This window comes from Ctenopharyngodon idella, chromosome 7, assembly GCF_019924925.1.
Source record: "Ctenopharyngodon idella isolate HZGC_01 chromosome 7, HZGC01, whole genome shotgun sequence".
NCBI lineage: Eukaryota > Metazoa > Chordata > Actinopteri > Cypriniformes > Xenocyprididae > Ctenopharyngodon > Ctenopharyngodon idella.
In genome coordinates, this window is record NC_067226.1 from 20,672,805 (window position 1) to 20,679,214 (window position 6,410).

The following is a 6,410-nucleotide window of genomic DNA, read 5'->3' on the forward strand; positions in this document are numbered from 1 at the left end:
CAGTCACAAAACATGTAAAATCAATTGAATTAATGAAAAACAGTATAGTATTACAATTCTTAAAATAAAAAGCCCTTTAAAATGTTTTATTTTTTCCCCAAATTCAGATTTTGTTTTTTTTTTTTTTTTTCTGAATTCTGCATATTTTTTTATGTATCATCAAGAAAATGGTGGTAATCAAAATATTCATAAAACTTCAACAATGGAAAAATAGTTAAATAAGAATATAACATTGCTTTTCAACCAAACATTGAACGTTTTATTTTTTGTGCTGCGCAACACAGATTTACTGTATAAATTAAAACATGGATGAACAAGTCTGTCTGACATTCCTTAAAATAAAGTTATTATTATTATTATTACTTTGATAAGTACATTTTATTATACAAATAGTATGTTAATATATTTTTGTCATAATTTCTTCAGTTAAGCCAAACTTTTATTTTGGCAGTTTGTAGTGAAGATCTTTGAGTTTTGGTTGATATTATTAAATTAAATGGTGAAATGCTGATAAAAGTAACTCTCAGAGCATCTCTGGAGATTAATTTCATATGGAGTGTCCTCATATCCTAACATCAAAAGGCATCTTAAAAGTATTAACAAATTACTATCAGCAGACCATCAATAACCTCAGATGAGTCTTTCAGCAGCAATATTATGGATGTGTTAATATTACTGTAATATAGTAATATATCTAAGTCTATATTATGTAACATGCATGTATATTGTTAATCAAAACTGTTCCATCACGAACAGAGATGGATATATTAAAGTGCTTTTCCTCATTTTGACAGAATGTTGTAGTTCCCAGCTTTAGAAATATTATTATATATAAAACACTTCTGGTGGATTAGAAGTGAAAAAGTGGTGAAAGCTAAGTTTCAAACTAGAAGTGCCATCCATGATTTAAAATTATTTTTTCGTCAAAAAAGATGGATAGTGAGACAGCAGACTCTGAAAGTGCCATGCTTGAGTATGTGAGGTAGACAAAATCGCTCAATTACTTTGAGACATGCAGAGCATGCACACTTCATATTTACATAACAGTCTTTTTGTGGGTTAATTATCACAGACACTAATCCATATCATGATTACAGCTGTACTTTTGATTTATTAATTCAAAATTTGACAAATTCTGTGACATTCCTCATTATGTCTTTGGTTCCGCGATTCCATCAGCGTTTTCCGCATCACAGAAATCTTAGAACATGCCAAGTCAACAGGTTTAAGAAGGTAAGTTTAATTGACAGATCTAAGTTATTCTCAATTGACAGTTTGTATGAAGCGCACACATTTTCTCTGTCTCACACAGTCTTGGCAAGGCCTGCTGTAACGAAGGACCTTGATTCCATATGTGTTTGATCACATATGGAGTACAAGGAAGCAGCATGTGTGGGAGAAATGTAATTAATGCTCAACGCAATAGTGACCTGACATAGAATCCATATTAGCCTGCTGCACTCCTGCCAAACCCATAAAATAGGTCAGTGTTGAATTATTGCCCATCAATAATGTTTTTAATGCCCATTTCAGGTGCGTAATTAAGTGTAATAATAGTATAATTTCATGGATGTTTTGCATTTAAAATATATGATTGGCTTTTCTGTAATCTGAACTTATGTCACCTACACAAACAATGACTGTGCTATAATTTGTGAATATTTCTTCTTCACTAATTGATGTGTTCAAACAGAGAACATTTTTAATGATATTCACAAAAATGTAATTTTCATGCATGGCTCCATAACAGAGCGAGATATGTATTGAATTTTGAATGCTATTATCTTTTTCCTTCCGGAAAAATAAAGTCTTTGAACTTGCATTTTATTTAATATCTCTTCGAATTCAGCAGGGTCATCACTGGATTCAAACTGATTTGTTTAAATGTGCCACAGGCAAAAGATTTGACTAATTAGGCATGTGCTTGGACGTCTCTTAGTATGTGACATTTGAAGCTGTTGCAAAGTGCTGGAAATGTAAAAAAGCACAAAGCAGCAGCAGCAGGATTGGAGGTCGACTCTGTCTCCACTCTTGAAATGTTCCTCTTTGAAGCTACAAAAAGACTTTAATGGGTTTTTATACTTTATTATTCTGATGGAGGAGGCTGTACTTTAAGTAGGCATGATTATGTGATTCTAATGTGAAAATATGTTTGACACTAATGATATTAGTGTATATGCTTTTAAAGATTTCTGATGTTATGATTCATATAGACAAAAGTTATAAACACAACATTTTCATTACAATTTACATAAACACACTTGTTAAACCCTCCCCCACTTTCATAAGCATCTAATTAGTTTCCAAACATTATAACATTCTGTGGCATAATATATTCAAGGAATATTTTTAAAGCGGTCATAGTTCTTGTGTAGTTTCTATTTCTAAGTTTAGTGGATTTTTGCATGTATCCCATGAGAGAGAGAGAAAAAAAAAAAAAAAAAAAAAAAAAACTCTTTATTCGAAAATGGTTACTAACAGAGCGATGTGTTGAGTTCCTGCTATTACCTAGTTGGATTTGGCCCAAGAGGCCACTTCTGCAAAAACACAGAGAACACAGCAAACTAATTCTGACATCAGTTAGTCTGCCTGGAGCTATATTCAACAAACAATTGAAAAAAGAGATTAATAAATCAGATACCAACACCCTGGCATATGTTCAGTTATTTCATATGAATCTGTTTGCTATCTCACAAGCTTAATGACTGAACTAATCATAGAACTTGACTGTGTTCCCTATAAAAATATGCCATGTTATGACCAGGAGTGCAACCCTGTTTATTTATGTCCATGTGATTTGTGCGGAGTAGACATCTGATGCTGATAAAGCAGGACTGCTATCTCTTGTCATCTGTCTCAGGAAAAAACATTATCATATTTTTTTTATTTATTTTTTTTTTTTTAACAAATCTAATTATAACTGTCAAATATTCCCAAGCAGCCCCTCACAGTACTTGTCAAAGTTATTCGTCCTTGATTATTTCTCCTTGATCCTTCTGTTCTTCACTTTTGAGCTGAGAAAATATTATGGTTACATCTAAAAGTGCACATTCTGTGATACACTTCTATAGTGCCATTTAAAAAGTTAAGTGAAAATGTCTCGGTTACAAAGGTAACCCTCGTTGCCTGAAGGAGGGAACGGAGGGTTACCTTTGTAACCGAGACGTCCCCATTCAGTCGGTCACGTTCGCCCAGGAGGATGCAACACCTCTCGTAGAGTGAGCATGCAATCTGAGCAGGCAGGGCACGCCTTGTGCTTGGTAAGCCAAGGCGATGGCGTCCACTATCCAGTGGGCCATCCTCTGCTTGGAGACAGCCTTTCCCTTCTGCTGGCCTCTGTAACAGACAAAGAGCTGGTCTGGGGTCCTGAGGCTTTGAGTTCTGTCTAAGTACAGTCGCAAAGCGCGAACTGGATAGAGCAAAGCCAGGGCTGGGTCTGCCTTCTCTGGGGGCAGCACTTGCAGGCTCAATACCTGGTCCCTGAACGGAGTGGTAGGAACCTTGGGCACATAGCCAGGCCGGGGTCTCAATACCATGTGGCTGTCAACCGGCCCGAACTCTAGGCACGATTCGTCGACCGAAAATGCCTGCAGGTCCCCTACCCTCTTGATGGAGGCCAATGCAACCAGCAGCAAAGTCTTCATTGACAGAATCTTTAAGTCTGCTGACTGCAAGGGCTCAAAGGGAGCATTCTGGAGTGCTCAAAGCACCAGACCAAGGTCCCAAGAGGGTAAGGAGGGGGGTCGAGGAGGATTTAACCGTCTCGACCCCCTAAGGAACCTGACGACCAGGTCGTGCTAACCAACAGACTTGCCATCAATGTGGTCGTGGTATGCGGAAATTGCGGCAGCATGAACTTTGAGGGTGGAGGGAGACAGCCTACGCTCCAACCCTTGCTGCAGGAAGAAAAGCACGACTCTGATCGAACATCTTCGGGGGTCTTCTCGGAAAGAAGAGCACCACTCGATGAACAGGTTCCATTTCAAGGCGTAAGCACGTCTCGTAGACGGTGCACGTGCCGAAGTGATGGTGTTAAGTACCTCGGGGGGTAAGTCACCTAGAACCTCTGCGTCCCGTCCAGGGACCAGACATGGAGTTTCCAGAGGTCTGGACGCGGGTGCCAAAGGGTGCCCCATCTCTGAGAAAGAAGGTCCTTCCTCAGAGGGATGCGCCAGGGAGGGGCTGTCGTGAGGAGTGAGAGTTCCGGGAACCAGGTCCGGTTGGGCCAATAGGGTGCAACTAGCAGGACCTGCTCCTCGTCCTCCCTGACTTTACACAAGGTCTGTGCAAGTATGCTCACTGGGGGAAACGCATATTTGTGAAGGCCCCGGGGCCAGCTGTGTGCCAGTGTATCTGTACAGAGTGTTCCCTTGGACTGGGAGTAAAACAACCAGCAGTGAGAGGTTTCTGGCGAGGCAAACAGGTCTACCTGAGCCTCCCCGAACTCTCTCCAAATCAGCTTGACCACCTGGGGGTAGAGTCGCCACTCTCCCGGCAGTGCAGCTCGTGAGAGCTCGTCGGCCACACGGTTGAGCACACCAGGAACATGAATGGCGCGAAGCGACCTCAGATGCTTCTGACTCCAAAGGAGGAGATGGTGGGCGAGTTGCGACATGTGACGGGAGTGTAGACCACCTTGACAGTTGATGTACGCAACGGTATCGGCCCTTTCAGGCGGCTCAGGGCAAGGCGTACTGTTAGCAACTCGAGGCAGTTGATGTGCCAATGCAGTTGGGGGCCCGTCCATACCCCTGATACTGCATGCCCATTGTACGTGGCACCCCAGCCGGTGGTAGAGGCATCTGTGAACACCACAGCATGCCGGGACACCTGCTTTAGGGGCACTCCTGCCCGAAGAAACAAGGGGTCTGACCACGGGCTGAAGGCTTGGTGGCATTCTGGAGTGATTGCCACTCGGAATGTGCCGCATTGCCACGCCCATCTCGGGACTCGGCCGTGAAGCCAGTGCTGAAGCGGTCTCATATGAAGCAAACCAAGCGGGGTTACTGCCACTGCGGCTGCCATATGCCCCAGGAGCCTCTGAAAGAATTTCAGTGGGACCGCTGTCCTACCTTTGAATGTATTCAAGCAGTTCAACACCGACTGAGCACGTTCCTCTGTGAGGCTTGCTGTCTGTTCAACCGAATCCAACTCCATACCGAGAAAAGAGATCCTCTGCACAGGGGAGAGTTTGCTCTTTTCCCAGTTGACCTGAAGGCCCAACTGGCTGAGGTGACTGAGCACCAGGTCCCTGTGTTCGCACAACTGATCCCGAGACTGAGCTAGAATAAGCCAGTCGTCGAGATAGTTGAGGATGCGAACACCCTCTTCTCTCATGGGAACAAGGGCTCCCTCCACGACTTTAGTGAAGACGCGGGGGAGACAGGGCCAGCCCGAAGGGTAGGACCTTGTACTGATATGCTCGACCCTCGAATGCAAAGCGCAGGAACGGCCTGTGTCGAGGGAGAATCGAGACATGAAAGTACGCGTCCTTCAGGTCGATTGCTGCAAACCAATCTTGGGGACAGATGCACTCGAAAATGTGTTTCTGCGTGAGCATTTTGAACGGTAGCTTGTGGGGGCTCCAATTCAAAACTCGCAGATCCAAGATCAGTCATAACCCACCGCTTTTCTTGGGTACAATGAAGTAGGGACTGTAGAACCCTGACCTCATATCGGCTGGAGGGACCGGCTCTATTGCGTCCTTCGCCAGTAGGACTGCGATCTCCGCACACAAGACATTGGCATCGACAGCTTTCACTGCGGTGAAGTGGACGCCCCTGAACTTGGGGGGATGCCGGGCGAACTGAATCGCATAGCCGAGCCTGATGGTCCGAATGAGCCAGCGAGACGGACTGGGGAGTGCTAACCAGGCTCGCAGAGACCATACAAGCGGGATCAAAGGGACCGTAGGCGTACCCACAGTGGGGGAGCGAAGTGGAACGCAGGGACACGGCTCGGGGGGCTCTCTTTGCGAGGCGGCCCGAAACGGGGTCTGAGTGTGCTTTGCAACACTTACCTGGTTCCACGGTGGGACAGAGGGCGCAGGAGAGGCTTTGGTTGCCTTCTCGAACCACGCGCTGCTGCCCGCCGGCGATAGAAGAGGGGGATGAGAGTAGAGAGGTTCTTGCCCTCCCACTACTCTCCGAGTAAGGAGAAGGAAACTGCTCTTTTATGAAAATTTGGGTACCGCTGGTTGTTGAGCCAGCGGCGGAACAGAAACAAAATGAAACAAAGGATTTACCACCCGGCCCTCCTCCGGGGGAAAGAGTGGTGCGGTCACCATCTCCTGAAGAGCATTCCCATCCACTATTTGGATGGAGGCTGCTGCTGCGGCACGGGAGCAGGGGCAGCCACAGGGAGGCGCCCTAGGCGATGAGCAGGCTGAGGTGCTGTCGGCGGCGGATGGG